Genomic DNA, 16,604 nt, shown 5'->3' on the forward strand with positions numbered 1-16,604 from the left:
TGGTGTCACACACACACACGTGGTGTTCGTCTGGTGTCACACGTGTGGTGTTCCTCTGGTGTCACACACACACACGTGGTGTTCGTCTGGTGTCACACGTGTGGTGTTCCTCTGGTGTCACACACACACACGTGGTGTTCCTCTGGTGTCACACACACACACACACGTGGTGTTCCTCTGGTGTCACACACACACGTACGTGGTGTTCCTCTGGTGTCACACGTACGTGGTGTTCCTCTGGTGTCACACACACACACACGTGGTGTTCGTCTGGTGTCACACGTGTGGTGTTACTCTGGTGTCACACGTACGTGGTGTTCCTCTGGTGTCACACGTACGTGGTGTTCCTCTGGTGTCACACACACACACACGTGGTGTTCGTCTGGTGTCACACGTGTGGTGTTACTCTGGTGTCACACGTACGTGGTGTTCGTCTGGTGTCACACGTACGTGGTGTTCCTCTGGTGTCACACGTACGTGGTGTTCGTCTGGTGTCACACGTACGTGGTGTTCCTCTGGTGTCACACACACACACACGTGGTGTTCGTCTGGTGTCACACGTGTGGTGTTACTCTGGTGTCACACGTACGTGGTGTTCGTCTGGTGTCACACGTACGTGGTGTTCCTCTGGTGTCACACACACACACGTGGTGTTCGTCTGGTGTCACACGTGTGGTGTTCCTCTGGTGTCACACACACACACGTGGTGTTCGTCTGGTGTCACACACACACACACACGTGGTGTTCCTCTGGTGTCACACACACACACACGTGGTGTTCCTCTGGTGTCACACACACACACACACGTGGTGTTCCTCTGGTGTCACACACACACGTACGTGGTGTTCCTCTGGTGTCACACGTACGTGGTGTTCCTCTGGTGTCACACACACACACACGTGTGGTGTTCCTCTGGTGTCACACACACACGTACGTGGTGTTCCTCTGGTGTCACACGTACGTGGTGTTCCTCTGGTGTCACACACACACACACGTGGTGTTCGTCTGGTGTCACACGTGTGGTGTTACTCTGGTGTCACACGTACGTGGTGTTCCTCTGGTGTCACACGTACGTGGTGTTCCTCTGGTGTCACACACACACACACGTGGTGTTCGTCTGGTGTCACACGTGTGGTGTTACTCTGGTGTCACACGTACGTGGTGTTCGTCTGGTGTCACACGTACGTGGTGTTCCTCTGGTGTCACACACACACACACGTGGTGTTCGTCTGGTGTCACACGTGTGGTGTTACTCTGGTGTCACACGTACGTGGTGTTCGTCTGGTGTCACACGTACGTGGTGTTCCTCTGGTGTCACACACACACACACGTGGTGTTCGTATGGTGTCACACGTGTGGTGTTCGTCTGGTGTCACACGTACGTGGTGTTCCTCTGGTGTCACACGTACGTGGTGTTCCTCTGGTGTCATAAGAAGTGTTTCCGGGTTGCAAGGTGGATGACGCGCCATTACACAACCCCGCCGCAAAAAGCTCTCTCTCGAGTGGCTGGCTGTCATCTCGTCAGGTGCGAGTCGGAAGCAAGACCAGGAGATGGTTCAAGTGTGGTGGTGGTGGTGGTGATGACAGGGTCATCGGAAAGGGCTGTCTGTATATATATATATATATATATATATATATATATATATATATATATATATATATATATATATATATATATATTATACTTTGTCGCTGTCTCCCGCGTTAGCGAGGTAGCGCAAGGAAACAGATGAAAGAATGGCCCAACCCACCCACATACACATGCATATACATACACGTCCACACAAGCACATATACTTACCTATACATTTCAACGTATACATATATATACATACATAGACATATACATATATACACATGTACATAATTCATACTGTCTGCCTTTATTCATTCCCGTCGCCACCTCGCCACACAACAAATAGCACCCCCCCCCCCCTTTCCAGCGAGGTAGCGCCAGGAACAGGCAACAAAGGCCCCATTCGTTCACACTCAGTCTCTAGATGTCATGTAATAATGCACCGAAACCACAGTTCCCTTTCCACATCCAGGCCCCACAGAACTTTCCATGGTTTACCCCAGACGCTTCACATGCCCTGGTTCGATCTGTTGACAGCACGTCGACCCGGGTATACCACATCAGGCGGGAATGGACTGTATTCGAATTCATGTACCTCCGAGTTGTAAAGTTAGGTTCGGTTAAACGCTATCTGCTGGCTATGTGCGCCTGTTGGGAAATGACCGGTGTAGACCCCGTTGCTCACCAACGTGAGACGAAGGGTATTCGAGCACATAGTATTCGAATGGTTATTTCCTATTAGCCAGGCCCATAGCCTAGTGGTAGCATTCCCGCCTGTGGCACAAGGGTCCCGGGTTCGATCCTGGCTGTTGGAGGTTTGTGTGTTCTATGAAGGTGCGCGTTCATATGCACTTTATTCGTATATATATATATATATATATATATATATATATATATATATATATATATATATATATATATGTGTGTGTGTGTGGTGGGATGGCGGCGGGAATGGATGAAGGCAGCATGTATGAATGTGTACATGTGTATATATGTATTTGTCTGTGTATGTATATATATATGTATGCGTTGAAATATATAGGTATGTATATGTGCGTGTGTGGACGTGTATGTATATACATGTGTATGTGGGTGGGTTGGGCCATTTCTTTCGTCGGTTTCCTTGCGCTACCTCGCTAACGCGGGAGACAGCGACTAAGTATAATGAATCTCTCTCTCTCTCTCTCTCTCTCTCTCTCTCTCTCTCTCTCTCAATCTATGTATGTATGTATGTATGTATGTATATATCTTTCTTTTTTTTCAAACTCTTCGCCATTTCCCGCATTAGCAAGGTAGCGTTAAGAACAGAGGACTGGGCCTCTGAGGGAATATCCTCACCTGGCCCCCTTCTCTGTTCCTTCTTTTGGAAAAAAAAAATATATATATATACATATATATATATATATATATATATATATATATATATATATATATTTTTTTTTTTTTTTTTTTTTTTTTTTAAACTATTTGCCATCTCCCGCGTTAGCGAGGTAGCGTTAAGAACAGAGGACTGGGCCTCTGAGGGAATATCCTCACCTGGCCCCCTTCTCTGTTCCTTCTTTTGGAAAATTAAAAAAAAAACAAGAGGGGAGGATTTCCAGCCTCCCGCTCCCTCCCCTTTTAGTCGCCTTCTACGACACGCAGGGAATACGTGGCAAGTATTCTTTCTCCCCTATCTCCAGGGATAATATATATATATATATATATATATATATATATATATATATATATATATATATATATATATATATATATTTAAGAGCATTTCAGTGTGAGTGGGCTAATGGCACTTGGCCGTCCTTGGGTGGGTGGGTGGGTGGGTGAGGTGTATGGGGTAAGTACATGGAACATGTGTGTGTGTGTGTGTGTGGGTACAGCCAGTGCATATGGTAATGCCTTGTGGTGGGTTGACTGATGGTATACACACTCTCTCTCTCTCTCTCTCTCTCTCTCTCTCTCTCTCTCTCTCTCTCTCTCTCTCTCTCTCTCTCTCCCCCTTCCCCTTGAGAATTGTTTTGATGAGAATCGATGTAGAAAGTGACAGTTGGACGGTAGAGTGACGGGCGATGTCGTCATTGACAGGTACTTAAAGAGTGTGTGGTTGGACAGTAGAGTGAGTGTGGTTAGACAATAGAGTGAGTGTGGTTGGACAATAGAGTGAGTGTGGTTGGACAGTTGAGTGAGTGTGGTTGGACAGTTGAGTGAATGTGGTTGGACAGTAGAGTGAGTGTGGTTGGACAGTAGAGTGAGTGTGGTTGGACAGTAGAGTTCACGTTGCATAATTGGCGTGGTGTAAACATTTGCTTGTCTAATGCCCCACAGTTGGCGTGGGATAAGCAATCTAATGCCCCACAGTTGGCGTGGGGTAAACAGTCTAATGCCCCACAGTTGGCGTGGGATGAGCAATCTAATGCCCCACAGTTGGCGTGGGGTAAACAGTCTAACGCCCCACAGTTGGCGTGGGGATAAACAATAACGCCCACAGTTGACGTGGGATATACAATCTAACGCCCCACAGTTAGCTTAGGGTAAACACTCACGCCCCACAGTTGACGTAGGGTAAACACTCACGCCCCACAGTTGGCGTGGGGTTAACACTCACGCCCCACAGTTGGCGTGGGGTAAACAGTCTAACGCCCCACAGTTGACGTGGGGTAAACACTCACGCCCCACAGTTGGCGTGGGGTTAACACTCACGCCCCACAGTTGGCGTGGGGTTAACACTCACGCCCCACAGTTGGCGTGGGGTTAACACTCACGCCCCACAGTTGGCGTGGGGTAAACAATCTAAACGCCCCAATCTAAACGCCCCACAGTTGACGTAGGGTAAACACTCACACCCCACAGTTGACGTAGGGTAAACAATCTAAACGCCCCACAGTTGGCGTGGAGTGGGGTTGTGGGGTGATGGGGTAGAGAGAGAGCCGCGGTGCCTGGCGACGGAGGGTCACGTGCCCAGCGGGGTGTGTGGGGGGAGTGGGGAAGGGGGGAGAGTAGTGTGGTGGTGGTGGGGGGGACGTGGTGGTGTCGTCACCCCCTCCCCCTCCCCCACCACCCCCACCCCCACCCCCACCACCACCACGTCAAGGGTGATGGCTACTCCCCCCCTCATCCCCCCTCTCCCCCCTCCCCCCACGTCAAGGGTGATGGCTACTCCCCCCTCATCCCCCCTCCCCCCACGTCAAGGGTGATGGCTACTCCCCCCCTCATCCCCCCTCCCCCCACGTTAAGGGTGATGGCTACTCCCCCTCCCCCCCACCCCCCACGTCAAGGGTGATGGCAACTCCCCCCTCATCCCGCCCTCCCCCCCACGTCAAGGGTGATGGCTACTCCCCCCTCATCCCCCCTCCCCCCCACGTCAAGGGTGATGGCTACTCCCCCCCTCCCCCCCACCCCCACGTCAAGGGTGATGGCTACTCCCCCCCACCCCCCACGTCAAGGGTGATGGCTACTCCCCCCCTCCCCCCACCCCCACGTCAAGGGTGATGGCTACTCCCCCTCATCCCCCCTCCCCCCTCCCCCACGTCAAGGTTGATGGCTACTCCCCCCTCCCCCCCACCCCCACGTCAAGGGTGATGGCTACTCCCCCCTCCCCCCCTCCCCCCACGTCAAGGGTGATGGCTACTCCCCCCTCACCCCCCCTCCCCCCACGTCAAGGGTGATGGCTACTCCCCCTCCCCCCCTCCCCCCACGTCAAGGGTGATGGCTACTCCCCCCTCCCCCCCTCCCCCCACGTCAAGGGTGATGGCTACTCCCCCCTCACCCCCCCTCCCCCCACGTCAAGGGTGATGGCTACTCCCCCTCCCCCCCCTCCCCCCACGTCAAGGGTGATGGCTACTCCCCCTCCCCCCACGTCAAGGGTGATGGCTACTCCCCCTCACCCCCCTCCCCCCACGTCAAGGGTGATGGCTATGACTGGCGGGCAAGAATGTGTTCTAGAGTGTGGGGGCCCCACACTCGAGGGGTGGTGACAGCGCCTCGCTCTTCCCAGGCTGGAGACACCACTGCTGACGACGCTGACGGCGGCGACCACTAGTGGTGTCAGCAGTGGAGGGGGGAGGGAGGGAGGTGAGTGTCAGCACTGGTGGTGGTTTGGGGTACGGGGGTCTCAGCAGTGGTGGTTTGGGGTGGGAGGTGGAGTGAGTGTCAGCACTGGTGGTTTGGGGTACGGGTGTCAGCAGTTGTGGTTTGGGGTGGGGATGTCAGCAGTGATGGTTTGGTGTGGAAGGGGAGTGAGTATCAGCACTGGTGGTTTGGTGTGGGGGTGTCAGCAGTGGTGGTTTGGTGTGGGGGTGTCAGCAGTGGTGTTTTAGGGGTGGGGGCGGAGTGAGTATCAGCACTGGTGGTTTGGGGTACGGGTGTCAGCAGTGGTGGTTTGGGGTGGGGGTGTCAGCAGTGGTGGTTTGGGGTGAGGGGGGGGGAGTGAGTGTTAGTAATGGTATTAGGGGGAAGGAGGGAGTGAGTGTCAGCAGTGGTTGTTTGGGATTGGGGAAGGGGGAGTGAGTGTCAGCAGTGTTATTGGGGGGGAAGGGAGTGTCAGTAGTGGTGGTGGGGGGGTGGAAGGGAGTGTCAGTAGTGGTGACTGGGGGAAGGGGGAGTGAGTGTCAGCATTGGTAGTGGGTGGGGGGGGAGTGAGTGTCAGCAGTGGTGGTAGGGGTGGGGTTGGAGTGAGTGTCAGGAGCCACTCACGAACCATCTCTCTCTCTCTCTCTCTCTCTCTCTCTCTCTCTCTCTCTCTCTCTCTCTCTCTCTCTCTCTCTCTCTCTTGGTGTCAGCTTGAGAGGGCGGGGAGGGGGAGGTGTCAGCAGTACCCCTCGTCGTCCCTCCCCCTCTCTCCCCCCTCCCCATACTGGTGTCAGCAGGGGAGGGACATTGTGTGTCAGCATTACCCCCACCCCTACCCCACAGGCCTTCTTCTCGTGCTGGTGTCAGCACAGGGGTCAGCATCAACACCCCCTACCCCACAGGCCTTCTTCTCGTGCTGGTGTCAGCACAGGGGTCAGCATCAACACCCTCCCTACCCCCCAGGCCTCCTCCTCGTGCTGGTGTCAGCACAGGTGTCAGCCACACACACAGAGCACCTGCTGACGCTCGGTCTGGTATACATCGAAGAGACCTTCACTGCTATTAATATAACAATTTTTGTGTATTTGATATATATATATATATATATATATATATATATATATATATATATATATATATATATATATATATATATATATATATATACATATATTCGCCGTTTCCCGCGTGAGCGAGGTAGCGTCAAGAACAGAGAACTGAGCCTCTGAGAGAATATCCTCACTTGGCCCTCTTCTCTGTTCCCTTCTTTTGGAAAAAGTAAAACGGAGGGGAGGATAATGATTTCCACCGCCATATCAACTCCCTCACCTTTTTAGTCGCCTTTGTCCTTATTTAATCTCTCTCTCTCATATATATATGGATAGGGAAGGGAAGTCGACAGCTACTGAATGTTCCATTTCTGTTCCAGGTGAGTCGTAGAGCGGCAGCGGTGGAGGCGGAGGAGGACATCAACACACACATGTTGTACAAGTCCACCCCCACCTGCTCTTGGCTCACGTATGCGCGCAAGCACACACACACAGGTCAGTACAAACCACACCCCCCCCCTACCTTCCTGCTCCTACAGCAGCTGTAGTCCTGCTCCTACAGCAGCTGTAGTCCTGCTAGAACAGTTGTAGTCCTGCTCCTACAACAGCTGTAGTCCTGCTCCTACAACAGCTGTAGTCCTGCTCCTACAACAGCTGTAGTCTTGCTGCTACAGCAGCTGTAGTCCTGCTCCTACAACAGCTGTATTCCTGTTCCTACAGCCGCTGTAGTTCTGCTAGAACAGTTGTAGTCCTGCTCCTACAACAGCTGTAGTCCTGCTCCTACAGCAGCTGTAGTTCTGCTCCTACAACAGTTGTAGTCTTGCTGCTACAACAGCTGTAGTCCTGCTCTTACAGCAGCTGTAGTCCTGCTCCTGCAGCAGCTGTAGTCCTGCTCCTACAGCAGCTGTAGTCCTGCTAGAACAGTTGTAGTCCTGCTCCTACAGCAGCTGTAGTCCTGCTCCTGCAACAGGTGTTGTCCTGCTCCTACAGCAGTTGTAGTCCTGCTCCTACAACAGCTGTAGTCCTGCTCCTACAACAGCTGTAGTCCTGCTCCTACAGCAGCTGTAGTCCTGCTAGAACAGTTGTAGTCCTGCTCCTACAACAGCTGTAGTCCTGCTCCTACAACAGCTGTAGTCCTGCTAGAACAGTTGTAGTCCTGCTCCTACAACAGCTGTAGTTCAGCTAGAACAGTTGTAGTCCTGCTCCTACAACAGCTGTAGTTCTGCTCTTACAACAGCTGTAGTGCTGCTCCTACAACAGCTGTAGTCCTGCTCCTACAACAGCTGTAGTCCTGCTTCTGCAACAGCTGTAGTCCTGCTCCTACAACAGCTGTAGTCCTGCTAGAACAGTTGTAGTCCTGCTCCTACAACAGCTGTAGTCCTGCTCCTACAGCAGCTGTAGTCCTGCTCCTACAACAGCTGTAGTCCTGCTCCTACAGCAGCTGTAGTCCTGCTCCTACAACAGCTGTAGTCCTGCTCCTACAACAGCTGTAGTCCTGCTCCTACAACAGCTGTAGTCCTGCTCCTACAACAGCTGTAGTCCTGCTCCTACAACAGCTGTAGTCCTGCTCTTACAACAGCTGTAGTCCTGCTCCTACAGCAGCTGTAGTCCTGCTCCTACAACAGCTGTAGTCCTGCTAGAACAGTTGTAGTCCTGCTCCTACAACAGCTGTAGTCCTGCTCCTACAGCAGTTGTAGTCCTGCTCCTACAACAGCTGTAGTCCTGCTCCTACAACAGCTGTAGTCCTGCTCCTACAACAGCTGTAGTCTTTGCTGCTACAACATGTATCGTCTTGATAATACAACGGATCCTGTATCCCTTCCTTCCCCCCTCCCCCCCCCCCCGGCCTTATTTTATCAATGATTTGCAATAAAATTATACATATGTGTGTGTGTGTGTGTGTGTGTGTGTGTGTGTATGTGTATGTGTGTGTGTGTATGTGTGTGTGTATGTGTGTGTGTGTATGTGTGTGTGTGTGTGTGTGTGTGTCTAATATCATTTTGTACATCTGCACAGTGTACTAATATTGGTAGGGTCCTCCCCCACATGTTATAATCTCTGGTTCGTTTCGTTCCATTCGTCCACATGTTATAGTCTCTGGTCGTTTCGTCCCATTCGTCCACATGTTAGAGTCTCTGGTTCGTTTCGTTCCATTCGTCCACATGTTATAGTCTCTGGTCTTTTCGTTCCATTCGTCCACATGTTAGAGTCTCTGGTTCGTTTCGTTCCATTCGTCCACATGTTATAATCTATTGTTCGTTTCGTTCCATTCGTCCACATGTTATAATCTATTGTTCGTTTCGTTCCATTCGTCCACATGTTATAATCTATGGTTCGTTTCGTTCCATTCGTCCACATGTTATAGTCTCTGGTCGTTTCGTTCCATTCGTCCACATGTTAGAGTCTCTGGTTCGTTTCGTTCCATTCGTCCACATGTTATAATCTGTGGTTCGTTTCGTTCCATACGTCCACATGTTATAATCTATGGTTCGTTTCGTTCCATTCGTCCACATGTTATAATCTCTGGTTCGTTTCGTTCCATTCGTCCATACGTTATAGTCTGGTCGTTTCGTTCCGTTCGTCCACATGTTATAATCTCTGGTCGTTTCGTTCCATTCGTCCATACGTTATAGTCTCTGGTCATTTCGTTCCATTCGTCCACAAGTTATAGTCTCTGGTCGTTTCGTTCCATTCGTCCATACGTTATAGTCTCTGGTCATTTCGTTCCATTCGTCCACATGTTAGAGTCTCTGGTTCGTTTCGTTCCATTCTTCTATACGTTATAGTCTCTGGTCATTTCGTTCCATTCGTCCACATGTTAGAGTCTCTGGTTCGTTTCGTTCCATTCGTCCACATGTTAGAGTCTCTGGTTCGTTTCGTTCCATTCTTCCATACGTTATAGTCTCTGGTCGTTTCGTTCCATTCGTCCACATATTATAATCTCTGGTCGTTTCGTTCCATTCGTCCACATGACACAGTCCCCGTCGGTACAAGGGACAACATGACACAGTCTCTGTCGGTACATTTCCAGCACGACACAGTCCCCGTCGGTACAAGGGACAACATGACACAGTCCCCGTCGGTACAAGGGTCAGCATGACACAGTCCCCGTCGGTACAAGGGACAACATGACACAGTCCCCGTCGGTACAAGGGTCAGCATGACACAGTCCCCGTCGGTACAAGGGACAACATGACAGTCTCCGTCGGTACAAGGGACAGCATGACACAGTCCCCGTCGGTACAAGGGACAGCATGACACAGTCTCCGTCGGTACAAGGGACAGCATGACACAGTCCCCGTCGGTACAAGGGACAACATGACACAGTCCCCGTCGGTACAAGGGACAGCATGACACAGTCCCCGTCGGTACAAGGGACAGCATGACACAGTCTCCGTCGGTACAAGGGACAGCATGACACAGTCTCCGTCGGTACAAGGGACAGCATGACACAGTCTCCGTCGGTACAAGGGACAGCATGACACAGTCCCCGTCGGTACAAGGGACAGCGTGACACAGTCCCCGTCGGTACAAGGGACAGCATGACACAGTCCCCGTTGGTACAAGGGACAGCATGACACAGTCCCCGTCGGTACAAGGGACAGCATGACACAGTCCCCGTCGGTACAAGGGACAGCATGACACAGTCCCCGTCGGTACAAGGGACAACATGACACAGTCCCCGTCGGTACAAGGGACAGCGTGACACAGTCCCCGTCGGTACAAGGGACAGCATGACACAGTCCCCGTTGGTACAAGGGACAGCATGACACAGTCCCCGTCGGTACAAGGGACAGCATGACACAGTCCCCGTCGGTACAAGGGACAACATGACACAGAGTACAAGGCTTGGGGTGTCAAGTTACCGTGTGTGTGTTTGTGGACGCTGGTGTGTGTGTGTGTTGAGCCGGAGGGAGAGATGGGTGGGTGATCACCACATCAGCTGACCAGTATTAACTTCCCTCCCACACCCCCACAGCACTTCCCACACACCCATGTAACCTCCTCCCTTACCCCACAGAACTTCCTGTATTTTTTTGGTCCATAGTGAGCCATACTGGGCCTGTATTGTTGGTCCATAATGGGCCATACTGGGTCTGCATTATTGGTCCATAGTGGGCCATACTGGGCCTGTATTCTTGGTCCATAGTGGGCCTGTATTTTTTTGGTCCATAGTGGGTCATACTGTGCCTGTATTCTTGGTCTATAGTGGTCCATACTGGGCCTGTATTATTGGTCCATAGTGGGCCATACTGGGCCTGTATTCTTGGTCCATAGTGGGTAATACTGTGCCTGTATTCTTGGTCCATAGTGGGCCATACTGGGTCTGCATTATTGGTCCATAGTGGTCCATACTGGGCCTGTATTCTTGATCCATAGTGGGCCATACTATGCCTGTATTATTGGTCCATAGTGGGCCATACTGGGCCTGTATTCTTGGTCCATAGTGGGCCATACTGTGCCTATATTATTGGTCCATAGTGGGCCATACTGGGCCTGTATTTACTGGTCCATAGTGGGCCATACTGGGCCTGTATTTACTGGTCCATAGTGGGCCATTGTATGCCTATATTATTGGTCCATAGTGGTCCATACTGGGCCTGTATTCTTGATCCATAGTGGGCCATACTGGGCCTGTATTATTGGTCCATAGTGGGCCATGCTGGGCCTATATTATTGGCCTATAGTGGGCCATCCTGCGCCCGAATTTATTGGTCCATAGTGGGCCATTGTATGCCTATATTATTGGTCCATACTGGGCCATACTGGGCCTGTATTTACTGGTCCATAGTGGGCCAGTATGTCCCTGGGAGTGGTGGGGGAAGCCGACATAGTTTGGGTAATGTGCGTTTAATGATGTTACTCTCCCTAGCTCTCCCTGCCTACCCGCTCTCCCTAGCTCTCCCTGCCTACCCGCTCTCCCTACCTCTCCCTGCCTACCCGCTCTCCCTTGCTCTCCCTGTCTTCGCGCTCCTCCTACCTACCCGCTCTCCCTGCCTCCCCGCTCTCCCTGCCTACCCGCTCTCCCTTGCTCTCCCTGTCTTCGCGCTCCTCCTACCTACCCGCTCTCCCTGCCTCCCCGCTCTCCCTGCCTACCCGCTCTCCCTGCCTACCCGCTCTCCTTTGCTCTCCCTGCCTGCCCACTCTCCCTGCCTACCCGCTCTCCCTAGCTCTCCCTGCCTGCCCGCTCTCCCTTGCTCTCCCTGCCTACCCGCTCTCCCTAGCTCTCCCTGCCTACCCGCTCTCCCTTGCTCTCCCTGCCTGCCCACTCTCCCTAGCTCTCCCTGCCTACCCGCTCTCCCTAGCTCTCCCTGCCTGCCCACTCTCCCTAGCTCTCCCTGCCTACCCGCTCTCCCTTGCTCTCCCTGCCTGCCCGCTCTCCCTAGCTCTCTCTGCCTGCCCGCTCTCCCTTGCTCTCCCTAGCTCTCCCTGCCTACCCGCTCTCCCTAGCTCTCCCTGTCTTCGCGCTCCTCCTACCTCTCCCTGCCTATCCGCTCCCCCCAGCTCTCCCTTCCTACCTGCTCTCCCTTCCTACCCGCTCTCCCTAAGCTCTCCCTGCCTACACGCTCTCCCTTGCTCACCCTGCCTACATGCTCTCCCTAAACTCTCCCTGCCTACCCACTCTCCCTTGCTCTCCCTCCCTGCCCACTCTCCCTAGCCTTACCCTTTCCCGTCCTGCCTCGTTGCGCTTGCCCTGTTCTCCCTTTGGCCTGACCTGTATACATGACCAACCCGCCCACCCGCTTTCCCACCCCGTCCCGCCCACCCGCTTTCCCACCCCGTCCCACCCATTCCCAGCCCATCCTCGTCCCGCCCACCCGCTTTCCCACCCCGTCCCGCCCACCCGCTTTCCCACCCCGTCCCACCCATTCCCAGCCCATCCTCGTCCCGCCCACCCGCTTTCCCACCCCGTCCCGCCCACCCGCTTTCCCACCCCGTCCCGCCCATTCCCAGCCCATCCTCGTCCCGCCCACCCGCTTTCCCACCTCGTCCCGCCCACCCGCTTTCCCACCCCGTCCCGCCCATTCCCAGCCCATCCTCGTCCCGTCCAGCAAGGCTCGCCCCGCCCCGCCCCGCCCCACCCCGTCCAGCCCCGCCCGCCCCGCCCCGTCCCCACCCCAGTACTGACTGACCTCAGCTGCGTATGTCGTTAAGTGAGAGAGAGAGAGAGAGAGAGAGAGAGAGAGAGAGAGAGAGAGGGAGAGAGAGAGAGAGAGAGAGAGAGAGAGAGAGAGAGAGAGAGAGAACATGTTGATGAAAGTGAGGCTCAGTGAGTGTGTTGATGAGGAAAAGGAGTGAGTGTGCCTCTTCTTGAAGGTGAGTGAGAGCGTTTCGGTGAAGATGAGGTCGAGGGATACGTCCCCTCGAAGATGAGGGAGGGCGTTATAATGAGGTATGAGGTATGAGGGTGGCTTCCCCGTTGACGTAGGTGCGATTATGAGGATGAGTGAGTGTCTCGGTGAAGGGGAGGGAGAGTGTAGGGGAGGGGCGAGTGAGGGGAAGGAGAGAGTAGGGGAGAGAGAGAGTGTAAGGGAGGGGTGAGTGAGGGGAGGAAGAGTGTAGGGGAGGAGCGAGTGAGGGAAGGGAGAGAGTAGGGGAGGGGCGAGTAAGGGGAGAGGGAGAATGTAGGGGAGGGGCGTGAGGGGAGAGTGTGTGTAGGGGAAGGGCGAGTGAGGGGAGAGGGAGAGTGTAGGGAGGGGCGAGTGAGGGAGGGGCGTGTGAGGGAGGAAGAGTGTAGGGGAGGGGCGAGTGAGGGGAGGGAGAGTGTAGGGGAGGGGCGAGTGAGGGGAGGGAGAGTGTAGGGGAGGGGGAGGAGGGGGGGGAGTGAGGGGAGGGGGGAGGGGGGGGGGAGTGGGGGGAGGGGAAAAGGGAGGGGGGGGGGAGGGAAAAGGGGGGGGAGTGAGGGGAGGGGGAGAAGGGGGAGGGAGAGGAAGGGGAGGGGGGGAGGGGAGTGAGGGGGGGCAAAGGGGGGAGGGGGGAGGGGGGGGGGGTGAGGGAGGGGAGGGAGGGGGGGGGAGTGGGGGGAGGGGGAGAGTTGGGGGGGGAGTGGGGGGGGAGGAGGGGGGGGGGGGAAAGGGGGGGGAGGGAGGGGAGGGGAGGGGAGGGGGGGGGGGGGGGGGGGGGGGGGGGGGGGGGGGGGGAGGGGGGGGGGGGGGGGGGGGGGGGGGGAGGGGGGGGAGGGGGGGAGGGGGGGGGGGGGGAGGGGGGGGGGGGGAGGGGGGGGGGGGGGGGGGGGGGGTGGGGGGGGGGGGGGGGGGGGGGGGGGGGGGGGGAGGGGGGGGGGGGGGGGGGGGGAGGGGGGGGGGGGGGGGGGGGGGGGGGGGGGGGGGGGAGGGGGGGGGGGGAGGGGGGGGGGAGGGGGGGGGGGGGGGGGGGGGGGGGGGGGGGGGGAGGGGGGGGGGGGGGGGGGGGGGGGGGGGGGGGGGGGGGAGGGGGGGGGGGGGGGGGGGGGGGAGGGGGGGGGGAGGGGGGGGGGGGGGAGGGGGGGGGGGGGGGGGGGGGGGGGGGAGGGGGGGGGGAGGGGGGGGGGGGGGGGGGGAGGGGGGGGGGGGGGGGGGAGGGGGGGGGGGGGGGGAGGGGGGGGGGGGAGGGGGGGGGGGGGGGGGGGGGGGGGGGGGGGGAGGGGGGGGGGGGAGGGGGGGGGGGGGGGGGGGGAGGGGGGGGGGGGGGGGGAGGGGGGGGGGGGGGGGGGGGGGGGGGGGGGGGGGAGGGGGGGGGGGGGGAGGGGGGGGGGGGGGGGAGGGGGGGGGGGGGGGGGAGGGGGGGGGGGGGGGGGGGGGGGGGGGGGGGGGGGGGGGGGGGGGGGGGGGGGGGAGGGGGGGGGGGAGGGGGGGGGGGGGGGGGGAGGGGGGGGGGGGGGGGGGAGGGGGGGGGGGGGGGGGAAGGGGAGGGGGGGGGGGGGGGGGGGAGGGGGGGGGGGGGGGGAGGGGGGGGGGGGGGGGGGGGGGGGGGGGAGGGGGGGGGGGGGGGGGAGGGGGAGGGGGGGGAGGGGGGGGGGGGGGGGGGGGGGGGGGGGGGGAGGGGGGGGGGGGGGGGGGGGGGGGGGGGGGAGGGGGGGGAGGGGGGGGGGGGGGGGGGGGGAGGGGGGGGGGGGGGGGGGGGGGGGGGGAGGGGGGGGGGGGGGGGGGGGGGGGGGGGGGGGGGAGGGGGGGAGGGGGGGGGGAGGGGGGGGGGGGGGGGGGGGGGGAGGGGGGAGGGGGGGGGGGGGGGGGGGAGGGGGGGGGGGGGGGGGGGGGGGGGGGGGGGGGGGGAGGGGGAGGGGGGGGGGGAGGGGGGGGGGGGGGAGGGGGGGGGGAGGGGGGGGGGGGGGGGGGGGGGGGGGGGAGGGGGGGGGGGGGGGGGGGAGGGGGGGGGGGGGGGGGGGGGGGGGGGGAGGGGGGGGGGGGGGGGGGGGGGGGGGGGGGGGAGGGGGGGGGGGGGGGGGGGGGAGGGGGGGGGGGGGGGGGGGGGAGGGGGGGGGGGGGGGGGGGGGGGGGGGGGGGGGGGGGGGGAGGGGGGGGGAGGGGGGGGGGGGGGGGGGGGGGGGGGAGGGGGGGGGGGGGGGGGGGGGGGGGGAGGGGGAGGGGGGGGGGAGGGGAGGGGGGGGGAGGGGGGGGAGGGGGGGGGGGGGGGGGGGGAGGGGGGGGGGGGGAGAGGGTGGAGGGGGAAAGGGGGAGGGGAGGGAGGGAGGGGGAAAGGGGGGGAGGGGAAAGGGTGGGGGGGAGGGAGGGAAAAAGGGGAGGAGTGGAGGGGGAGGGGGGGGGAGAGGAGTGGAGGGGGGGAGGGAGAGGGAGAGGGGGGGGGGGAGTGGGGGGGGGAAAGGGAGGGGGGGAGGGGGGGGAGGGGAGGGGGGGGAGGGGGGAGGGGAGAGGGAGGGGGGGGGAGTGGGGGAGGGAGGGGGGAGGGGGAGTGAAGGGGGAGGGAGAAAAGGGAGGGGAGGGCGAGGAAGGGGAGAGGGGGGAGGGGGGGGAGGAGGGGGGGAGAGGAGGGGAAGGGGAGGGGGGAAGCCCGGAAGGGGGGAGGGGGGAAAAAGGGGGGTGGGCCCCCGGGAAGAAGGGGGAAAGGAGTAAAGGGGGGAGTTTGGGAATTTAAGAAGGAGAATTTGGGGGAGGGGAAGGAAGGGAAGGGGGAGGGAAGGGAAAGGGGAGGGGGAGGGGGAAGAAAAAGGGGGGGGGGGAAGGAGGGGGGAAGGGGGGAAGGAAGAGTTGGGGGAGTTTTTGGGGGGAAAAGGGAGGGGGGTTTAGGAAGAAGAAAGGGTAGGGGGTTTTTTGGGAAAAAAGAAGGGGAGAGGTTCCCCCTGGGTTATATGAACGACACGTGCATGTATCGGGTCGTATGTTTCCCCCTGGGTTATATGAACGACACATGCATGCATCGGGGTCGTATGTTTCCCCCTGGGTTATATGAACGACACGTGCATGTATCGGGGTCGTATGTTTCCCCCTGGGTTATATGAACGACACGTGCATGTATTGGGGTCGTATGTTTCCCCCTGGGTTATATGAACGACACGTGCATGTATCGGGGTCGTATGTTTCCCCCTGGGTTATATGAACGACACATGCATGCATCGGGGTCGTATGTTTCCCCCTGGGTTATATGAACGACACATGCATGTATCGGGGTCGTATGTTTCCCCCTGGGTTATATGAACGACACATGCATGTATCGGGGTCGTATGTTTCCCCCCTGGGTTATATGAACGACACGTGCATGTATCGGGGTCGTATGTTTTCCCCCTGGGTTATATGAACGACACGTGCATGTATCGGGGTCGTATGTTTTCCCCCTGCGTTATATGAACGACACGTGCATGCATCGGGGTCGTATGTTTCCCCCTGGGTTATATGAACGACAGGTGCATGTATTAGGGTCGTATGTTTTCCCCTGGGTTATATGAACGACACGTGCATGTATCGGGGTCGTATGTTTCC

General features: G+C 58.1%; 1 protein-coding gene across 5 annotated transcripts in view; it reads left to right on the top strand.

Moving 5' to 3' along the window:
• LOC139757564 (activated Cdc42 kinase-like) overlaps window positions 1–16,604 on the top strand; it is a 206,216-nt gene that overhangs the window by 73,834 nt on the left and 115,778 nt on the right. For 3 of the 5 annotated variants that reach the window (XM_071678166.1, XM_071678168.1, XM_071678170.1), the window contains exon 2: window positions 7,071–7,185. The exons of the other annotated variants lie outside the window; for them this stretch is intronic. The gene's annotated coding sequence lies outside the window, so the exon portion shown is untranslated. The remainder of the gene's footprint in view (window positions 1–7,070; window positions 7,186–16,604) is intronic. 5 annotated transcript variants of the gene reach the window in all.

The sequence above is a fragment of the Panulirus ornatus genome, chromosome 27, assembly GCF_036320965.1.
Source record: "Panulirus ornatus isolate Po-2019 chromosome 27, ASM3632096v1, whole genome shotgun sequence".
In the NCBI taxonomy this organism is placed as follows: Eukaryota; Metazoa; Arthropoda; class Malacostraca; order Decapoda; family Palinuridae; genus Panulirus; species Panulirus ornatus.